Consider the following 10,324-nt stretch of genomic DNA (forward strand, 5'->3'; position numbering starts at 1 on the left):
GCGAGGCTGTTGTGAAATGGGGAAGTGGGGGTGGGGAGGTTACGGGGTGAAAGGGTCCTGGGGCTAGTTCTGGACAGTCAAGGGATTGTGTGTGTGTGTGGGGGGGGGGGGGGGGGGGGTCTCTCTGGTGGGTGGAAGATTAATGGGGACACTGGGAGCCCTGGAAAATTATGATTCTGGGGTCTTGGGAGTGTCTCAGCAAAGTAGATTGGATTCTGGGGTTGTCTTAGAGCATGGATCTTTCTGGCGCCCTGGAGGTTCCTCAGAGGTGTGGATACCTCCAGATGAGTGGGGGTTGCTCTGGAAGATAAGGGGTCTCTGGATCATTACAAAGTTTGGAAGTCGGAGCGGTGAGATACTTCTGGAATCTTGGGGTATCTCTCTGATAGATGGGTTGAGAGAGGGACCTGGAGCCCTGGAGTTCACTAAAAGATTGGGAATTTCTGTAGCCCTAGAGCTGACAATGGAAGTTCATATTTTCTGGAATCTTCCCCTAAGAGGGTTGGGGGTCTTGAGGCTCATGAAGTGATCTTCAAGATTAAACGGACAGTTGTTCTTGGGATCCTCCCCCTTTAATCCCCCCGGTAACAGGGGAGAGGGATATTTCTGGAAGCCTAGTAGGGGCTTTTCTAAGAGGTAGGAGGACTTGGAGAGCCCTTTGGAGCCTTTGAAAGATTGGGCCACTTGGAATATCTTGGGGAAATGACACTCAAACTTTGGGTGTCTCTGAGGCTGCATTTCCTGGAGACTATTCTGAGGGCAGCCAGACTTGAAATTCCCTTTGGCTCTGAAGCAGTCTCTCTTGTCCCTGTCTTGCCTCACACGCGCTTCTTCAAAGTCACAAAGAGAAGCCCTGCATCCTAGGGACCCAAGGAGGATCTGGGGACCTGTGGATGGGATGTGTCTTTGACCAATGGACATTTTTTTAAGTGTGTCAGTTCCAGGCTGGTGTCTGGAAGCAGATTGGCTCAACCAGGACCTGCCCTCAAGGAGCTCCCCGTCCTAGTTGATTGGGGGGGGGGGGGGGGGCGGAGAGACAAAGACAGGAACTTGAACCTATTGCAGTGGCCTAATGGAGGTAGCAGGCAGGCTGAGCAGGGGAGCTAAAGCTACTGAGGCCTGCTTAGCAGAGGGGGCCCGCTCCAAGCAGCCCAGGCAAGGTGTCCTCTGACCAAGGGGACGCTGGACCAGGCTGGTATCTGGGGTCCTCAAGGGGACCCTGGGCCAGTGGCCAGGAGAGCAGCGGTGCTGAGTCATGCTGAACTCAGCGGTAAGGGTCTCAGGCAGAGAGGCGGGGTGGGGCCACTGACTGACCTCATGTCCTGCCAGGCTGCTGACTGGCGGGGACCCTGGGAACTAGGCCTGGCTGGGATCCAAGTCTGGCCCCCTCCCCCAGGGTGCCACCTTGAGTGTGCTTTGTCTCTGCATCTTACGGTCTTTTCGAGTTCCTCGGGCCTGTGGCCATATTGTCTCCTCTCTGGGCGGTGACTCAGTCTCCCTTCACTATCTTGTCTGACAGCTCTCCCCTGACTTGGTGTCTCTGGGGAGAGTCTATGGGGGAGGGGCAGGTGCTCCAGGCACACAGTCACAATGGGGCCTGAGTTACTCATTCACCAAATTTCAAACCTCAGCCTAAAGACCTTTAGCCTCCACCAGGCCCCACCTGCAGAGAGGGGTGACTTTGGAAATGCTCACAGGTAAAGGGAGAGGAAGGGGGGAGACAAAGATGATCTGAAGAAGACCCAGATCTTGGGGGTGAGGGGTAGACAGGGGATGGGGGAAGAGGCCCAGAGACAAGAGGACAGAAAGACCCAGAGAGAAGGGACAACAGACGCTGTGACTAAGTGATTTCAATCTCCGATTTCCTCTTCTGTGTCCAATCTACTAGGCCATTTTGCAGTATCTGCACCCGGGCCTGTTCTCTGGGAGGGCCCCCCCCTCCCCCCAGCCCATCCAGCCTTGTCCCCTCCTCTCCGGCCACTCAGCACAAGCTCAGGCCTTGACCTCTCCCTTGGATCTTCTGGGCCCAGCCTTCTGACCTCGGGTAGCTTCCCCACAGGGCTCTAGAGCCCTCTCCTGGTCCACTGACTCCTGCCACCTCCCCCCCCGCCCCGCCCCATTCTCCACCTAAGTGTGCGACTTCCTCTGGTCCCATATGGTGGAAGCTTCCGAGGCCTAGTTCTCCAGGGCCTGCTGCCCTGTCCTACAGCCTGGACTCCACTGCCTGTCTGAGGTCTTGCCCACTGCTGCCTGGAACACAGCACCACCATAGACCTCAACGCAAGTGATCTTCGGTCCCCTCCCAGTTGTGGGCTTTTGGAGGGCAGAGCGAGGACCTAATCCCTCACTAACCCAGAGGGCACTGGGCTCCCTCAACAGATTTGCCGGCACATGAAGTCTGGTCTCCTGTGACAGCCAGGGAGAGGGCTCAGTGACTCAGACTCCGAAGTGTGGCCTGAAAGAGGTTTATTGCCCCCACCAGACCTCTCCTCCCCCACATCCCCCCCCCCCAATAATTACAAAAGTAAGAAAAATGCCCATGGCCCCCAATTCCCACCCCTCCCGGAAAAATGCCATAATTTATGCAGAAAAGACACAGTCCAAGGCAGCTGGTGGCCTCAGCCCATCTTTTTCCAGATGGTGAGTGACGCAGTCAGCACTCCGGCCACAAAGATGGTCACTGTCTGCCACGTGGGTGTCCCAAAGTAGGAGAGGAGGCCGTCCTGCAGACAGGTACATGAGTCAGTTCAGCAGCTGGGCCAAGGGGGAGCCCCTGAGCCAGCATGTGAGGAATCAGGGAGGGAGAGGGGCCTGGGAGAGGTCAAAGGGCATGAGTGGGGGTAAAAGCCTAAGATTAATGGATACTAAAGAGTTGGGGTCGTAGGGTTATCAAAAAACTTGACGGATTCCAGGGGAAGTGGAGGCACCAGGGAGAATAGGAGATACTAGTTAGGTCAGGGGTCACTGAGAGGTCAGGGGTCACCGAGAGGTCAGGGGGTCACCAAGAGGTCAGGGGCGACCAGATGAGTCAGGAATTGATCAGACGTGTGAGGAAATGCATTATAGACCCCATCTGATGATCCAGAGTCAGGGAGGACAACACTGTGTTGGGCTCAGGAGGACTCAGGGGTCTCAAGAGTAGTAGGGGTGGGGGGGAGGTTAGGGGCCTCACCCAACCACCCTGGTCCTGGATCCAGCCCAGCAGCCGCTCTCGAAGGAAGTCCAGTGTCCAGCCCATGATGGTCCGGATCAGCTCGGGCACCTTGGTACACAGGGCCTGCAGGGAGTGGAATAGGCCTTAGGGGTTGAGCCTTGTCCTCACTGTCGGGACAGTGGCCCGACGCCTTTCTCAACTCTGCCTCCCCTCCTGCCCCACTGCGGTCTCTTTTCCACTCATAATCAGAACAAGCTTCGTAAATTGTTAACTGGATCTTTTTACTGTCAACTGCCCTGCTCACATACCTTCCATGGCTCCCCAGGTGGTAAAGACCAAAAGGCATAGCTCAGCCCACAAGGCCCTGTATGAAGGCTCTGACTTGATCGCATTCCATTTTTCCACTTCTTTTCTGTGTCTCATTTACCTTCTTCCACATCTTCATTCCCACCAACTCTTCCCTGCCTCAGGACCTTTGCACATGCTGATTCTTCTACCTAAACAGGCTTTAACCAAGCAAATTTTTACTCCTCCCTCAAAGCTCTAATGTCAGGTCTGATGTCATTCTCCAGAGAGGGGTTTTCTGACCTTCACATTAGGTAGGACTAGCCATCCCCCCCTGCCCATGACTCTCCAACAACCTGAACTTCCCTTTCCCACCCTCTATCTGGCTGTCTCTTCCCTGTTGTCCACCTCATATCCAACATTCAAGCCCCATCATTAATCCGGCAAACACATTAAGAAATCTGCTCCCCCCCTCCCACTGTGACCACCAGAGTCCAGGTTAGTCATCATTCAGCAGGACTATTATAGGTGCCCCCTTCCCACATTTCCCAGGTTTTGCCCCATAATCTTTCTTTTCTACCCACAATGGCCAGAAAAAAATTGTCGGGCTTCTGCTTCCCCCATATTTTATCGTGACAAACTTCTGATAGAAAAGTTCAAAGAATTTTACAGTGCATAGCCACATACCTGGAGCCTAGATTGTACAATTAACATTTTGCTTGCTAGAACAGTCCTTTAGATTTACAAGTCAGGTCACCCCACTCTCCTGTTTCTAACCACCCAGTCACTCGCATCTCACTCAGAGCAAAGCTAACATCCTTGCAGTGGCCCAGCGGACCCTTCACAATCTGCCCTCATTTCCCACCCATTCCCCCTCCTCCCTGCCCTCAATGCATCAGCCTTGGTCCTGCCTCAGGGCCTTTGCACTTGCCGGGGCCGCTATCAGATGCCTTCTCCCCAATCTTCACAGATCGCTGCGACTTTGGCTTTGAGGTCATCCCCTCTCAGAAGTCTTTCCCGACCACTTTGCACAATTACATCACCACACTCATCAGACATCGTGGGCTCCACGAGAGCAAGGACCTAGCCTGCTTTGTTGGGTGCCGCTTCTTGGGTCAGGTACATAGTAGGCCCAATACATGTCTGCTGCACGAGTAACTGAAGGAGCCAACAAACCAGCCCGTAGCCCTCTCCATTCCCTTTGCGCTTAGTGGGCTGCCACAGGGGTTGACCTCACGACTCCCAGGTCCTCCTAGGTCTGAGCGGAGCATCCCTGGGGGCTCACTGCCCGGCAGCCGCCCACCTTGAGCACCAGTTTGCTGGCAAAGTAGAAGAGGGCAACGACCCGGCCCCAGTTGAAGTTGCCATCGGAAAACATCTCCGCTGCCACTCGGAAAAAGACCTCGCGGGGGGAGTCTGTGTCCACAGCTGCGATCATCCTGCAGGAAAGAGGAAAGCCAGTGCTGCCGAGGGAAGACCAGGCAGGGCGTGGGGGAGACTCTGGGATTCACCTCACACCAAAGACAAGGATGCCGAGGCCCAAGTTAGGCTGTCATGAAAAAGAACGGGCCAACATGGGGGAAAGGGACGAGATGGACATTCAGGAAGGTGGGGAAAATGACTCCCTGAGGGAGGGTGTCAGTTTCCTAGAGGAAGGGCGGGCTTCTCAGCCAGGGAGCTGGATAGAGTGGTGGGGCCCTGGACGCCTGGGTCTGAGGGAGTAGCAGACTGTGGATCTGACCTCCAGGCCCAGGGGAAGAGGGGCGTGAGAGCCAGGGCTCTGGGGATGTGAGGGAGAAGGGGACCAGTGGCTGGATTCCTGGGGCCCAGGGGCCACACCTCTGCAATTCCATGTTACTGTCCAGTTCATCTCCGATGCGCTTGAGACACTCGCTCAGCTTCTTGGTGGACGCATCCTGGGGCACCTGCTCCAGGGCCAGCTCGGGTGTCTCTCCCCCCATTCGCCCTGCTCGATCTTGGATGAAACTAGAGTGGGAATGGAGTGTGGAGGGTGCAGAATCAGAATGGGGCATCACTCCTCCAATCCGCTCGGCAATAATCACACCTCAGACTCACCCCTGAAGCAAAAGGGCCCCTGTCTTCATGATCTGCTCAGAGCTGGTGGGCCCTAGAGGAGAAAGGAGGGAAGACGTGCCTGGACTCTTGGGTCCTAGGGGATTCAGGGAACTAGGGTGGCACATGATCTCTGAGGGAGGACAACACTAGGGGGTCCTGCATTTCTGGGTCCCTGGTAGATACAGTGCCTAGGGGCCCGGGCAGCTGAGTCCCTGGTGGAGATAAACGCAGGGAGCCTCGGCCAGTATCCTGCGTTCTTCCGGCGGAGGAGGTTGAGGGAACGCTTCATGCATCCAGACCCCTGGCCTGAGGGGGCAGAGGAGAGACCCGCCCCTCCCACCAGGAAGTGGTGCCGGCGACAAGCCCGGGCCTGCCCCGGGGCTTGGGATTCTGGGGTCTCCAGCTTCTCGGGGGTCCGAGAGCGCCAGGCAGAAAGGCATCGGGACGCGGAGGCCAGAGAGCCGGGAACCCCCGGGGAGGGAGGGGGCTGGAAGCTGGCAGCGCCCGATCCGGGAGTTTCTGCCCCGGAGTGCTTGGAGATCGCACGGCCCCAAGACCGGCAGGAGGGATCGTGGGGCCGGCCGGCGAGGGGGCTCGCCCTCCTCCCGCCCGTCTGCCTCCCGCCTCACCCCCGCCTCTGGGCTGCTCCCCGGACCCGTCCATCACCGCCGCTCCCGCCGCCGCCTCTCGCCGGGTCCGCCCGGGCGGCCGCAGCACGCCCCTGGTCACGTGAGCGCCCCGCTGAACGTGCGTGCTCTCACGTGACCGCCCCGCAAAATGGCGGCCCGCAGGCTGTCGCCCCGCAGGGCGGTTGGGTCACGTGACGGCACCTGCCTCACCTGCTTGGGGAGGCCGGGGCCCCTATCACGTGACTATCTAATCTGCACCTACAGGTAAGAACCCGTCGTGGCGCCCTTCCACCCGCCACTCATTCAATGGCAGCTTTAACTTTCATTCATTCATTCATTCATTCATTCATGCAGTATTTTTGGAAGTTTCAGGTGACTTTAAGACCTTCCCAGGGCAGAAGCAACATCGGAGGCCAAAAATCTCACTCATTGAGGCAGGACGTTTTAGACGACTAGAGTCTGTGAGCTGTTTTTGTGACGAGGAACATGAAGTTCAAAAAATGGCAAAACTAACCTGTGGTAGCAGATTGGCAGGGTATGAGCAGGGAGGGGCCCCAAGACAGGCACCCGGGGTCCCTGGAAGATGCTGTATCTTGATCGAGATGATGATTACTCGGGGATACACATGTTGAAAAATTCATGGAACTGTGCGTATGCAGTGTGCACTTTGCTGCGTAGAAATGATATTTCCTCTTAAAAGAAGAGGACAAGAGAATTCGGATTAGAAAACAGGTCGGGGTCAGATAATGAAGTGGGGGGAGCATACAAGAGAAGGGATCTCTGTCCCAAGGGTGGCTGGGAGCCATAGCAATAGAAAATTATAGGAGTCCTAGTACATCAGCCTAACGCCACCAGGAACATAAGTGTGACAAAGTCAAGTTTATTGACCCATTGCGATGATGGAGACCACACAAGAGAGAAACAGTGGAGCATTTTGACGAAGGAAAAGGTAGAGTTCTCACAGGATCTGCAGGAAGGGTAGGGCAACACCAGGTGCAGACTGTGAAGAGGAACCGGGTGCTCGTGTCCTTGGAAACTACAAGGCGAATCTAGATATGGAGTGGTCCCTAAACCCGTTATGTGAGGCTCTGCACCAGGATTGGAAATTGAGGCTGCTACTCTGTTTCAAATGCCTACAGGCAAGAGTGGGATGTTTCATTTTTACTGAGGGAACGAAAGGATTCTAGGGAACAAAGTTTCTCTGTAAGAAAGCATGTCCTTGGGAGAAAGTGTTTCCTATTAACTTTGAAGCTAGCTTTATCTTTGCCTGTTATTTCCGCCCAATGAATGAGCCCTCCCTTTGCCTTAATTACAGAGAAAAGAAGAAAGGGCTTTTTTGATGCCCACCTCTCAACAGTGCAGCCTTTGAGCAGGAGGGAGAAAACTTTTTATTTTATTTTTTTGAGAAGGGGAGAGCACGAGTGGGGGAGGGGCAGAGGGAGAGGGAGAGAATCTCAAGGAGGCTCCATGAAGGGCTTGATCCCACAACTTGGCAATGCTGACCGGAGCCAAAATCAAGAGTTGGGCTGCTTAACTAACTGAGCCACCCAGGGGCCGGGAAAACTTTTTAGCTAGTTCTGAAGTCAAAACTGTTTATAATAACAAGGATGCTACTTTGGAACTGTGAAACCCTCTTCCAAGATGGTCCCCAATGACTTTAGTCCCCAGGTATATGCATGTCCCTGTGTAGGGCCCTCCCACACTGAATAGGGCTAACCAGTGTGGCCAGTAGGGTATTGTGGAAATGACAGTGTGATTTCCAAAGTTAACTCATGAGTCACTGCAGCTTCAGGGTGCCTGGGTTAAGCGTCCGACTTCATCTCAGGTCATGATCTCGTGGTTCATGAGTTCGAGCCCCGTGTCGGGCTCTGTGCTGACAGCTCAGAGCCTGGAGCCTACTTCCGATTCTGTGTCTCCCTCTCTGTCTGCCCCTCCCCCACCTCTGTCTTTGTCTCTCAAAAATAAGTAAGCATTAAAAAAAACCTTTTTATTTTATTTTATTATTTTTTTTTAATTTTTTTTTTTAATGTTTTTAATTTATTTTTGGGACAGAGAGAGACAGAGCATGAACGGGGGAGGGGCAGAGAGAGAGGGAGACACAGAATCGGAAACAGGCTCCAGGCTCCGAGCCATCAGCCCAGAGCCTGACGCGGGGCTCGAACTCACGGACCGCGAGATCGTGACCTGGCTGAAGTCGGACGCTTAACCGACTGCGCCACCCAGGCGCCCCAAAAAAAAACTTTTTAAAAAGCGTTTCTGTGAACAAGGAAGAAATTGCAGTGCCTTTCCCACCAGCCTCGCAAGTCATGGAGCATCCGTGTGGCAAGGGTTACGAGTGAGTCATGAGAACCTTCCATTTTCAGGGAAGAGGAACTAGACTCCAACTAACTCCCTCTCTCTCTCTCTCTCTCTCTCTCTCTCTCTCTCTCTCTCTCTTTTTAAGTAGACTCCACGCCCAGCGCAGAGCCCAATGCAGGGATGACCCTGAGATCGAGACCTAAGCTGAGATCAAGCAGACTCCAACTCTTAACGGGGGAAGTAAGCAGGGACAGGACATATCTTTGGAAACTGGGAAGTGGCACATCCATTCAGCTGCTCTAGCAATGGCTAGTGGAAGAGTGGCTTAAATAACAGTGAAGTTGATTGACCTCTTGTGTAACAGTCCGAGAGAGTATGCAATCCCCGGTGACATTAACAGGGAGTGAATTTCCGGTGTCAGGGACTGCCTGCTTAATTTTCTTTGTCAACTTGACTGGGCCACAGGGCGCCCAGATATTCTGGTCGAACATTCTCCGGGTGTTTTGGGTGCGATTCACATTTAAATTGGTGACTTAGTAAAGCAGACTAGGCTCCCTGCTGTGGGCGAGCCCATCCGGTGAGATGAAAGGCCGATCCTCCTCAGAGGGAGAAAGAATTCTTTCTGCCTGATTGCCTTCGACCTGGGACATGGGCTTTTTTTCCTGCATCCAGACTCACACGGAAACATCAGCCCTTCCTGCATTTCCAGCTGCCTGCCTTCTGATGAGACCTACACCATCAGCTGTCCTGGTACTCAGGCCTTTGGACTCGGCCTGGAACTAAACATCGGCCCTCCTGGCTCTCCAGTTCACCAACTTGCGGATCTCAAGGCCTGCCTACCTCCATAATTGTGTTTTTCTTCTAGCCTTCTAGCTTGTGGGTCCACCGTCTGCATGCAACACATGGTTTCCATCTCGCGGGGGAAGAGGACACGCCAATGCCCGAACACAGCTCTACTCCAGTCCCAAGAAGGGAGAGGCTGAAAGGGAGGCCATCCTCTTTGCCTAAAAAAGGCCATAACTCAGAAGCTGCACACATCCCATTGGCCAGAACCCATTCACGTGGTAAGACCTAGTTGCAAGGGAGCCTGGGAAATGTAGTCTTTAGCTGGGCAGCCACATGTCCAGTGAAAACTTTCCTATCGTCCATGATTGAAGGGACATCTAGCAGTGTTTGCCACACAAAAGATTGAAACCAAGCAAACAGAGGGCTGAAGCCAATGTAGTGATACCTGAATGATGTATAAAGAGACTTGGAATAGAAAACGCATTTGATTGACATCTAGTCCCTCTCGTGTGCCCACAGTGAGAATCATTCGTGCAAACCCAACATATCCATCTCAATCTTCTAGAACCTGGCAGCACTGAACTTCCTGGATTCTCTGTGACTCACCAAGGTCATGTGACTAGTTGTTGCCAGTGAATTTCACGAGGTTCTGTATGTTGTTTATGTGTTAGGGCTTTTTTTTTTTTTTTTTTTTTTAACGTTTATTCATTATTGAGAGAGAGAGAGAGAGAGAGACAAAGCATGAGCGGGGGAGGGGCAGAGAAAGAGGGAGACACAGAATCGGAAGCAGGCTCCAGGCTCTGAGCTGTCAGCACAGGGCCCAACGTGGTGGGGCTCGAACCCACCAGCTGTGAGATCGTGACCTGAGCCGAAGTTGGACGCTCAACTGCTTGAGCCACTCAGGCGCCCCCATCAGTTAACATTTTTTGAGAACCTACTGGATGCTGGAGGCTGTTCATATACTATCGCATTTATTCCTCCCCAGAGTGTGGTTGGTAGCATGTCTCTTCTTTACCGATGAGAAGACGGGGGCAGGGAGGAGCTGCGGCAGAGTGCAGTTGGGGACACCTCCTACCCACCCACTCTTCCTTGCCCA

The 10,324-nt window shown here is 53.9% G+C and overlaps 1 long non-coding RNA gene across 1 annotated transcript; it reads left to right on the forward strand.

The window, feature by feature from the left end:
- The first annotated feature begins 107 nt into the window (after positions 1 to 107).
- LOC131499338 (uncharacterized) lies at positions 108 to 9,877 on the forward strand. Its single transcript, XR_009255809.1, has 4 exons — positions 108 to 1,697; positions 2,380 to 2,733; positions 4,410 to 6,408; positions 9,308 to 9,877. It is a non-coding gene; the product is annotated as an uncharacterized LOC131499338 (long non-coding RNA).
- The last annotated feature ends 447 nt before the right edge of the window (positions 9,878 to 10,324 follow it).

This window comes from Neofelis nebulosa, chromosome 17, assembly GCF_028018385.1.
Source record: "Neofelis nebulosa isolate mNeoNeb1 chromosome 17, mNeoNeb1.pri, whole genome shotgun sequence".
Lineage (NCBI taxonomy): Eukaryota > Metazoa > Chordata > Mammalia > Carnivora > Felidae > Neofelis > Neofelis nebulosa.